Genomic DNA, 11,924 nt, shown 5'->3' with positions numbered 1-11,924 from the left:
GACGCGGCCGCGCGGGTTGCGTTCCTGCCAGGTCATGCGTTCGCGTCGCCTGGCATCGGGGCAGCTATGACAAATTATGTATCAAATCGAAGCCCTGAACGTTAGCTTTCCAACGCAACTGGAACCGCGTCGTTTGGACCTCTGTAGCTAAAGTTATAGCCGTTTGAGTGCGAAGAGGTCAGGCTGGACAGCTTAGCAGTTTCTCCAACTTATTGTATTCCTTCTACTTTTGCATGCTTCCTTTCCATCCTCTAAGTCATTCCTGTCCTATAATCTCTGAAAACACTTAACACACATATCAAGGCATCTAATGGTAATAAGAGAGGATTAATATTAGCAAGTATAAGTCCAAAGAAACATGTTTTCAATCAAAGCACATAATTAGGAAGGAAAATGTAAAACATGCAAATAGTATGAATAAGTGGATAAAGAGTAGATAAAAACCACTCAATTGAGCACAAGATAAACCATGAAATATGGGTTTATCAACCTCCCCACACTTAAACATTAGCATGGCCTCATGCTAAACTTAAGAGAAACTATAAAGATGAAGAGGAATGATAGAATGTATGAGATGCAACCTATGAATGCAACTAAATGAAAAATGTTTCTACTTACTTAGTTAAAAGCAAATAAATCCCCAAGAATAAATATGAACTGGATTTCACTAATTCAAATCATAAAAATGAAGTACAAATAGACTTGTAGAAGAAAATAGCTCATGAAAGCCGGGAACAAAGAATCGAGCATCGAACCCTCACTTAGTAGTGTATATCACTCTAATCACTCAAGTGTTTTAGGTTCGATTCTCTCAATTCTCTACTAACCTTGCTTTCTAAGGCTTGCTCTTCATCTAACAATCAACATAAATTTAATGCATAAATACACATATCAAGAGGTCTTTTAAGGGTTGTAATGGGGTTAGGGTCAAGGTAGGATTGTATTTGGCCAAGTAGACTAAAATCTGAATCCTTAATTAACTTAAAATTTCCCACCTAACTTAAACAATCCACGTAATCATAATACAACATCTAACCATCCATTAACCATGTTTTCCACATATTCATGCATTTTAATTTCAAGTATAACTCATATGCATTGCTTTCACCATTTACTTTGGGACATTTTGTCCCCTTTCACTTATTTTGCTCTTTCTTTCTTTTTTTTTTCAATGCATATGATTAATTTATTGAATGCATGAACATGTCCTAAACATTTCTTTCAGAAATTTCTAACATACTCAATTCTCAAACCAGATGTTTTCAAACCCACTTTTTTCCACACTTAATTCATAAGCATTCTCACTAATCTAAGCTAACCAAGGATTCAAATTAAGGACATTATTGTTTTTCGCTTAGAGTTAATGATGTGCTAAAGTAAAGAATAAAGGGGTAAAATAGGCTCAACATTGGTTTGCAAGGGATAATGAAAGGTAAGGCCATATGGGTATGTAAGCTCAGTGAAACAAAGCCTCAATCATGTAAGTGCATGCATACATCAAATAATAGAAATATAGAATTAAGCAAGACAAAGATCAGAATTTTAGAGAGAAAAACACATACCAAAAATAAAATATTGGTTAATAAAATGCAACCAATCAAATAGGCTCAAAATCTCACTGGTTTTGTGTGTTCGAGCTTTAAACCATGTTCCAAAATAATATTTCTTTCATACAAATTTTTCAAAAAATTTTATTCAAATTAGTGAAAAAAATTTCTTGAAAAAGAAAATATTACTTTAACCAAGTGGTAAAATATGCACAAAAAGAAACAAGCATGCAAATGCAACAATGAAAAACAAAAATTGGTGTTGAGAAGGGGCTAACTAACCCGTGGAGATCGGTATTGACCTCCCCACACTTAAAGATTGCACCGTCCTCGGTGCATGCTGAGAAGTACAGGTGGGCAGGTGTTGTGATTCCTCAGCTGTTGCTCGTTGTAGAAGCTTTCTCCTTACCTGTTCTAGTGGCCAGCCTGAAAAAGGGAGAAGAGGAAGGGATATGAAGTCAAAGGTGTAGAGCAAAGAAGAGGGCAGTACGAGTGAATAGCATGCCAAGTAAGGAAAATAGTGAATGGAAGACATGGTCGCGATTCCATGTGATCAGTTCATCAATGGAAATATAGCAAGGCATGGGGAGTATTGGATGCAAGATGTTTATTAGCATGCCGGCAAGGGCATGAGTAGCATAGATCAAGCATCAAAAGCTTTAATATATTGTTAGTCATAAGAAACTAACAATAACGTTTGTAATGACAATTATATTTAATTAATAAAATATAAAAAGGGTTTTATGAAAAGCAAGCATTTATAGTAGAAGATTAAAAGAAATCTTTAAAAATAGTGCACAATGCCATACGGACGTTTTCACAAACACATAGCATGCATGGTAAATAAGCTATTTGAAAGTATTAAATTGAACATGCAAGCAACCCTTTAAAAATTAATATAATTGTCAAACAATTCCTTTAATAATCTATAAGCAAGATATGGTAAATAATTACCCAAATAAATTTCTAACACCAATGAAAATAATGCAATGAATGAAAGTATGCAAATGAATTAAATGAAAGATAAGAAGAATGAGAAGGGAAAGAAGGGAAGAGGAAGTAAATAAGAAAGGGGGGAGGAAAAATTAGTATTGGGGAAGAAAAGATAAAATATTTTGGCATATAAGGTTAAGGTGTGCGACGCTGGCGACGCGGTCGCGTGGGTGACGCGGCAGCGTGGTGCGCAATAAGGTCAAGCGACGCGGACGTGTGGGTCATGCGATCGCGTGACTCAATTTGTGCTAGTGGCGCGAGTGCAGCCTCGCGCTCGCACAACTCTCTGTTCAAAATCTTATTAGTGCCAAATTTTAAGTGATGCGATCGCATGGGGCATGCGATCGCGTGAGTGGGCTTTAAAGGAATATGGCACGGTCGCGTGGGTCACGCGGCCGCGTGGGAAGGATTATGCGTTCAGCACCAATCCAGCACCACTCTCGCACAACTTTCGGGTGTGCACCACTTTGATGTCGAAATCATGGTCACGCGGCCGCGTGGGTCACGCGGTCGCATGGGAGGCCATTATTCCCATGCGACGCGGACGCGTCAGCGACGCGGTCGCGTGGGTTGATTTGTGCCATTGGCACGCCTCCAGCCACGCTCCAGCGTGACTCTCTGTTCGTTTTTATTTTTCTCTTCTCCCCTTGCGATGCGGACGCGTCGTTAATGCGGTCGCGTCGCGTAGCAAATTTTTTTTTTGGAACTAAAATGCAGAATGCAGTGTTAATATGAATGTGATGCAAAACTCCAGGTTCAATATAATAGAATAAAATAAAACTCAAAAGCAAATAAAACTAAATAAAAATGAAAAATGAACGATCATACCATGGTGGGTTGTCTCCCACCTAGCACTTTTGGTTATAGTCCTTAAGTTGGACATTTGATGAGATTCCTGCTATGGTGGCTTATGCTTGTACTGATCCAGGAATCCCCACCAATGTTTGTATTTCCAGTAGCCTCCGGGGTCCCAAACTAAGCATGTAAAGCCCTTAAGAAGCTTCAAACAGATTCTTAGGCTCCCGGGGTGACAAATGCCAGAACAGATTTCAGGATCCCAAACTTTACTTTTACACCCGTTTTTGTTTCGATCTGCATTTTTCCAGCCGGGTGAAAGGTGATTTGAATTCTCGCTGCAGCAACTAAACAGCTTCCTAGACCCATTCAGTTGAGCTTTATACCAACCTTTGCGTTTGAACTTAAAGCTTCCAACCATGATGAACCTTGCAGGACAATTCTTACCAATGGCCATCTTCCTCTTACTCTTAATGTCACAAAGAGCTCTAAGTTGACCATCCGTCTCCAGTAGCCCATATTCAAGTGGAATTAGAAAGCTAAGGGATATGAATTTTACCCACTTGAATGTTGTGAAAGATGATGGCAACTTAGGGGGAGGTATTTTTAATGAAATTGCAAGCTCCACTCCCTTGTGCTCTTTTCTGATAATTACCACCTCTTTGCAAGCTTCTTTAATTTTAACCTCTTCCTCTTGGTAGCTTTCTTCCAATGCAATCTCCTCTTCATTGCTTTCCAAGGGCATGGGAGGTTGTGCTTCTCCTTCTTGAATCTCCATCACTTGATCAACCTCTTCCAAGTCTTCAACTGTGATATGCATTGGAGGTTATACACCTTCCTCAGCATCAATTTCAACAGTCTTGGAAGGATGCTCGATGTCTTGACTTTCCCATGGAGGTTCTGCATCTCCTAATTCTTCAACCACTTCTTCTTCTTCTTGAACAATGACAGCTTCTTCTACTTATTCTAGTACGAATTCATTCTCTGTCTTGTTCACTGGGGTTTCTGGTATCTCCTTCATGCTACGCTCTTCACTAGACTGTCCACATGGAGCTGTGGCTGATCCTTGTATATTTGAGCGCCGGAAAGCTAATTGACTCATTATTGCTTGCCCCAATTGATGCATGGTTGCCTGACATCGATCCACTGTTTCCTCGAGACGATCCTTTGTCTCTTGACGCACTCAGCTTTCATAAATAGAATCATAGAGCTCTTAGATTGATGAATATGGAGATGGTAAATATTGAGGTGGTGGTTTTTGTGAGTAATTGGGTTGGAATTGGGGTGGTTCTATATATGGTTCATATGGCTCATAAGGTGGTTGGTATGGTGGTTGAAGGTTAGGGTCATATGGAGGTGAATGGCGGCAAGGGGCTTGTGAGTTTGGTGGTCCAAAGTTATGTTGAGGAGGGGGTTCATAGGCGTATGGTGGTGGTTGTTGATAATCAAAAGAGTGCTCACCATAGCCATTGCCTTGATATGCATCACAGGATGGTTGTTGATAGTCCATTGGAGGCGGTTGTTGCCATGAGGGTTGAGTAAATCCTTGTGGCTCCTCCCATCTTTGATTCCTCCAACCTTGATGCCTGTTCTCATTATAGTTTCCATTCCTAACAACAACATTGGAATCAAACTTGAAACCAGAGGGGTGAGAATTCATAGTAATTAATAAAAGTTAAAAACAAAAATAAATAAACAAGCAAAATAAATTTTTTTTTAATATTTACAATAACCAATAATAAGGCACACGTTTGCAATTCCCCGGCAACGGCGCCATTTTGACGTTAGGATTTTTGCCAGTAAAGAATTTCATAAAAACAGTCGCGTTGTAGATATAGTCTCTAAACCGACAGAAATCCCTTCGTACAAAGTTTTGGTTGTCACAAGTAACAAACCCCTTTAAAATTGATAACCGAGTATTAAACCTCGGGTCGTCTTCTCAAGGAATTGCAGGGAGGTATGTTCTTATTATTGGCTATGAAAAAGATAAAATTGGGGTTTTGAGAATGAGGAATAAATATGGCAAATAATTTAAATGACAATTAAAATAAATAAATACTGTAAAATAAATCCTTTGGCAAGGTACGAGAAATTGGAAATCCAGACTTAGTTATTCTTATCAATAATAATGAAAGTTGAATCTTAATTCCACTTAGTCGACCTTTGCTAAAGCAAAGGAAAGTCAAGGGACTAATTAATTGGCCTTCGAATCCTATTTATTTCCTAAGAAAAGGTTTGGATTATTGAAGTTCAATTCAATTAGCAAAGATAACAGTTATCAATTATGTTGAGCTAAGATAACTCCTGAGTTACTGAATTCTTAACCAAGACCAAAAGGAAAGGAAATTAAAGCTGCTGGAATAAAAATGCTTTTAGATGGGAAGCAATAATCATGTAAATAAAAGAAAGCAATATTAAACTGAAATACCTCAAATAACATTAATTTAAAAGAGTAATCTGTAACATGGAAGAGTTCATAAATTAAATTGGGATAAATAAAAATAAAGAACCTGTGATTGAGAGTCACTCCTAAAACTAAGAGAAGTCCTAAATCCTAATCCTAAGAGAGAGAGGAGAGAACCTCTCTCAAAACTAGATCTGAATCATGGAAAGTGAATTATTAGAGCCTCCTCATGAATGGATGCATTCTCCCACTTTATAACCTCTAATCTGTGTTCTCTGGGCCGAAAACTGGGACAGAAACAGCCCAGAAATCACTTCCAGCGCTTTCTGGTCCGTACAGGTCGCGGAAAAGTGACGCGGCTGCATGGCTCGCGCAGCCGCGCGGGTTGCGTTCCTGTCAGGTCACGCGTCCGCGTCGCCTGGCGTCGGAGCAGCTATGGCAAATTATATATCAAATCGAAGCCCCGGACGTTAGCTTTCCAACGCAACTGAAACCGCGTCGTTTGGATCTCTATAGCTAAAGTTATAGCCGTTTGAGTGCGAAGAGGTCAGGTTGGACAGCTTAGCAGTTTCTCCAACTTATTGTATTCCTTCTACTTTTGCATGCTTCCTTTCCATCCTCTAAGTCATTCCTGCCCTATAATCTCTGAAAACATTTAACACACATATCAAGGCATCTAATGGTAATAAGAGAGGATTAATATTAGCAAGTATAAGTCCAAAGAAACATGTTTTCAATCATAGCACATAATTAGGAAGAAAAATGTAAAACATGCAAATAGTATGAATAAGTGGGTAAAGAGTAGATAAAAACCACTCAATTGAGCACAAGATAAACTATGAAATATGGGTTTATCAAAGGGGAAGGGGGAAGGGGGAAAGGATGCGGGGTGGGGTTGGAGGAAGGGGAGAGGGGGAGGAGGAGGGGGAAGGGGAAAGGGGGGAGGGGGACGGCGGCGGCGAAGCTTGGAGCCGCCGTCGCCGTGGTGGTCCCGTCGCCATTGGAGATCGCGAGGGAGAGAGGAGACGCGAGCCACTGCCGCCGCTTCGCCGCCTCTGCTTTCTTGCTTCTGTTTGGAGTTATTTATGTTTCTAGTTGGTGTTGTTTCTGTTTCTGTTTGGTGGTGGTGGTTGTGGTTGTGGTTGTGGTGTTGGTGTTGGTGGTGTTGGTGTTAGTGCTGGTGTTGCTGTTGGTGTTGGTGTTGGTGTTGGTGTTGGTATTGGTGGTGATGGAGGAGGTAATTGTGTTGGTAGTGGTGAGGGTATTTTTGTCCAAAAAAAATTAAAATGACGATTTTAATACGAAAAAAACGTTAAGGATGATTCTAAACCGAAAATTACGATGGGGACGGTTTCGATTCGGACCCTCAACGTTGGGGACTAAAACAAACTTATCCCTTAATTTTAATATACAAATAATATTTTTAAACAAATTTATATACATTTTAAAAATTTGTTTGTCTTAATAAAATTTATTTGAAGATTATCTCTCCACTTATACTAAATATTTATTAGAAAAGTATTAAATTGATCCTCTATGTTTTGGACTAATTTTATTCTAGTCCTTAACATTTAATGTAATCTCACGAGATCAAAGTTAAATAATTAATGAAATATCTTACATGACAACAGTACAAGAACAAGGTCAATAATTTGGAAAATAAATATAACTTTCAGAGACACAAAATCAATCATAGATGCATCAATACATTTATTTATTTCTTCTTAGTTTTATAAAAAATATTTCATTTAAATTGTAAGAAAATAATAAATAAATATATTGATGTATCAACGGTTAATTTTGTGCCTATGGATTTGTACTTATTCTCTATATTATCGACCTTGTTCTTGTAACGCTGTCATGTAGGATATTTCGTTAATTATTTAACTTTGACCTCACGGTGAGTTTACATTGAAGTTAAATAAAACTTTTTTTGGATTTAAATAGGACAATTTAAATCTTAAAGATTAAAACAAAATTATGCCCAACGTAAGGAACCAATTTAATATTAATAAAAACTTAATTGATTTCTAATAAATTTTATATCAATAATGTTTGGTCTTTAATAAAATTTTATTGTTTAAGAAGTATGTTAAAATTATTTTGTCAACAAATTGATCCCTTTATTATTATTTCTAATATATTTTTTAATATATATAAACTAATACATCTCTAATAAATTTTATTATAACACAATTAAATCTAAAATTATAATTAAATAATAAATTAATCTCCTTTATAAATAAGTTAATCTGTCTTTAAAAAAATTAAGTAAGAAAAATTTAATAGTGAAGATTTTCTTAACCTTCTTTATTGAATAAAAAACAAAAAAATATTTTAAAATTATTACTGCAGTAATTCAATAAATGAGGAGATTATTTTTTATTTTGTCTTGTACCAATAGAAGTAATAAAAATGAGAGAAGATAAAAATGCAGTCATATATTCTGATTCGGTCTTTAAGTACAATAAATTTTAACTCTAATTCATCTAAAATTTTAATTTAAAAAGTCCTAATAATTCATCTAAAATCTTAATTTTCACTATAATCAATCAAATTATAGATACCAATTCTAATAAATTACAATCATAATTCGTCTAAAATTCTAAAGCTTAAACCAAGTTCAAAGCCATTAAACTCACGTCAAGTCTAACCAAACTTATGGGTGCTAATCCAATTTAAAAAAAGGAGATTACATAAACTCCACCAGAACTTGTACTTTTAAATCACCATCAAGCTTCCCTCAATCAGGCCTAATTAAATCATTAAGTGCTAACCTAGGAAGAATGGACACTTTGATGAGTTACTGTGTCCTTATGTCTGACACATTTTGTACACGACACTTATCAACACTCGTCCGACACACGTGTCTACTGTGTCCAACTGTGTTAAATCTTTTCTGGACACACTTGGACACACTTAAATACCATCACGTATCAACATGTCCAGCCTTATTCTTAACATGTATTCTTGGAATAAATTTAGAAATAGTATATATTATTTATTAAAACAAAAAATATTTTAAATACTTTATATAATTAATGTCTTATCAGACTAGCTATACTTTATGGTACAGAGTGTTGGACGGCCAAAAGAAAGCACGAATATAAGTTAAGTGTGATAGAGATGAAGATGTTGAGATGGATGAGTAGTCATACACGATTAGATAGAATAAGAAACGAAGATAAGAGAGAGAGAGAGAGAGAGAGAGAGTGTGTGTGTGTGTGTGTGTGAGAGAGAGAGTTGGAATAGCACCTATTGTGGAAAAGATTGTAAAATCGCGTCTTAGATGGTTTAGACATGTGAGAAGAAGACCAACAGAACACCCAATCAAGAGGGTGGATGAGATGGACGATGGACAATGGGTTAAAGGCAGAGGAAGACCTAAGAAGACCATCCATGAGGTGGTCAAACAAGATCTACATGTAACCGGTCTCTCTATAGACATGATATATGATAGAGCTCAATGACGTCATTTGATCCATGTAGCCAACCCCACCTAGTGCGACAAGGCTTTGTTGTTGTTGTATGTTTTAATATAAAAAATTATTAAAATATCATTATGATTTATCTAAAAAATACTTTATATTATATATATATATATATATATATATATCTGTATCTTATAAGATTTTAAAATTCGTGTGTCAGCGTATCCTATGTCGTGTCATATCCTGTATTCGTGTCAGTATCTGTGTATCATAAGTGCTAACCCAACTTAAAAAAAAAATCCTTGTTTAAGCAATCAAAAACTTTATTACAAAAAAAATAAAAATTATAATTTTTTTTAAATTATGTCGCTTTTTTTTCTTTTTCTTTTACTTCGATTCTTCCCATAATCAAATTTAGTCTTTACTTATATACAAAGAAATAAAATAGAAAAGATTAAAAAATAAGATTATTTTAGTAAGTTCTTGTAGAAAAAAGATGAAACATAAATTGTAAAAAGAGGAGTGCTACACATACAAGTTATTTTTGTTTACAAGTCTTACAAGTTGGGCCTAACACGCGCGTTACTGAATCATCTTCGTGTGTTTCATCTTCGTTTCCTTTTTTACGAAAAAGAAGAAGAAGAGACACAGAGAAAGAAGAAGAAGAAGAAGAAGAGGAAGAGGAAGCACGGAGAAAGAAGAAGAAGAAAAAGAGGAAAAAAAACATGAAAACGGCGTGAATATAAATGACTTTATGATTTGTATGGAAAAGCGTTCTCTCTTTGCCTTCGATCTCCTTCTATTTTTTTCGATTTTCATGGTTTCTAAAATCAAGCTTTGAAATTGTTTTGAAGATGATGGAACTTCAGAAATACACCCGAACGATTACAAAAATACACCTAAACGATTACAGAAATACATCCAAAGGATTACAGAAATACACCCAAACAGTTACAGAAATAAACCAAACGATTACAGAAATACACCCAAAGGATTACAGAAATACACCCAAAGGATTTAAGAAATACACTCAAAAGATTTAAGATATGCACCCAATATAGGGGGGACAGTATATTTCTTCTTGAAATCTTTTAATGTTTTGCTGGTTAAGGATGAGGCACATGACAGAGACAATTTAGAAAAAAAATCTAGAAGAACAGTAAAACAGTACCTTGAATAATGTTTCTTCATTTTTTCTGGTGATTTTGATGAAGGAGAAAGAGAAAACGAAAAGAAGAGAACAAATTTCAATAAAAAAAAGAGGGAGGAAGAGGTGGTGTTGATGACGATGATAACGAGAGAGAAAGATAAGAAAAAGAAGAAAAAGAGACACGGAGGAAGAAGAAGAAGAAGAAGAAGAAGAAGAAGAGGAGGAAATACGGAGAAAGAAGAAGAAGAAAAAGAGGCACAAAAAAAAACGTGAAACGGCGTGAATATAAATGACTTGTATGCCTTGTATTGAAAATCACTTGTATGTAGAGAATTACTCTCGTAAAAAATATGTTTTGTGCTTGTTTTCCTTTTTTTTTTGGGTTCATCCTTAGAAGATTACCAATTATATGGTTAATATATTTAAGAATTATTTTTTCTCAATCTGCTACTGCCATATCTTTTCTCGACCATTTACACAAGTTGTGAATTCTCCAAAATGATTGTCCTTACTCCTTCCAAATTTGTCAATTGTGCTTATGTGATTTCCTCCCTTGTTTGCCATGATTATTTTTCATTGTCATCATTTTGTACCGGATAGTGCCATGATATGTGCTGATACAAATCTCGAGTATGATAGTTGAGATTTGCTAAATTTATTGATCTTGAATTGCTTTTCATATTGGACAAGATATGATCTCCCATGCTTAATATGATCCGCCATGCTTGATATGTATTAAGATGAGTTTATTTTTTTTATTTAAACAAAGAAAACTCAACACAATAATACAGAGCATAAAAATATATAAAACACAACTTAAAGCACAAGACAAAGATCACATAAAAAGGTATAATCCGTTGTTATCTTCGGTATAGCCATCAACAACTAAATGGATCAACACCACACCATTCTCTTTATCTCAAAAATGACCTATTTATAATTCCAACAACACCCGTTTCTGATTTCTGAAAAGCTCTGCTATTTCTTTCCAGCCAAATGTTTCAAATAATTGCGAAGAAACTTACTAGCCACTTCTTATACTCAGAACTACGACTAGGTACTCCAATCCAACTCTCAAAAAGCTCTTTAACAGTCCCTGGAATAACCCAAGCTCTATCAGCATACCTCAACCAAGCACACCACACCTGTCACGTAAACTCACAGCCAAGAAAAAGGTGATGCACGAATTCTGCATTCTTTTTGCACAAGACGCAAATATTATCATTCTGATGAATAATCCCTAGCATACTCAATCTTTCTTTCGTGTTAACTCTTCCTACTAAAATAAACCATGCAAAAAGTTCCACTCTTGGAGGAACCAACCCTCTCCATATGGTGCTAGTGAAGCTGTAACTTGTGATGTCATCCGAGATAGTCTCTTTTTGCAATACCTGCACAAAATTGTTAGTAAAAAAAATACATGTTCTATCAAATTTCCATATAACTGTATCCGCATGACTAGTCGATAATCTAACTAGCCTTAACCGGTCATGGAGTTGATTGAGGAGCTCTAACTCCCATTGGAATAAATCTCTCCTCTACTGGAAGTTTCATACCCACTCTAACCATCCCAGAAACCACAGTCCCCTATAATAGATCATTGT

Source organism: Arachis stenosperma, chromosome 9 (genome assembly GCF_014773155.1).
Source record: "Arachis stenosperma cultivar V10309 chromosome 9, arast.V10309.gnm1.PFL2, whole genome shotgun sequence".
Classification (NCBI taxonomy): Eukaryota; Viridiplantae; Streptophyta; class Magnoliopsida; order Fabales; family Fabaceae; genus Arachis; species Arachis stenosperma.
This window is presented reverse-complemented; position numbering follows the sequence as displayed.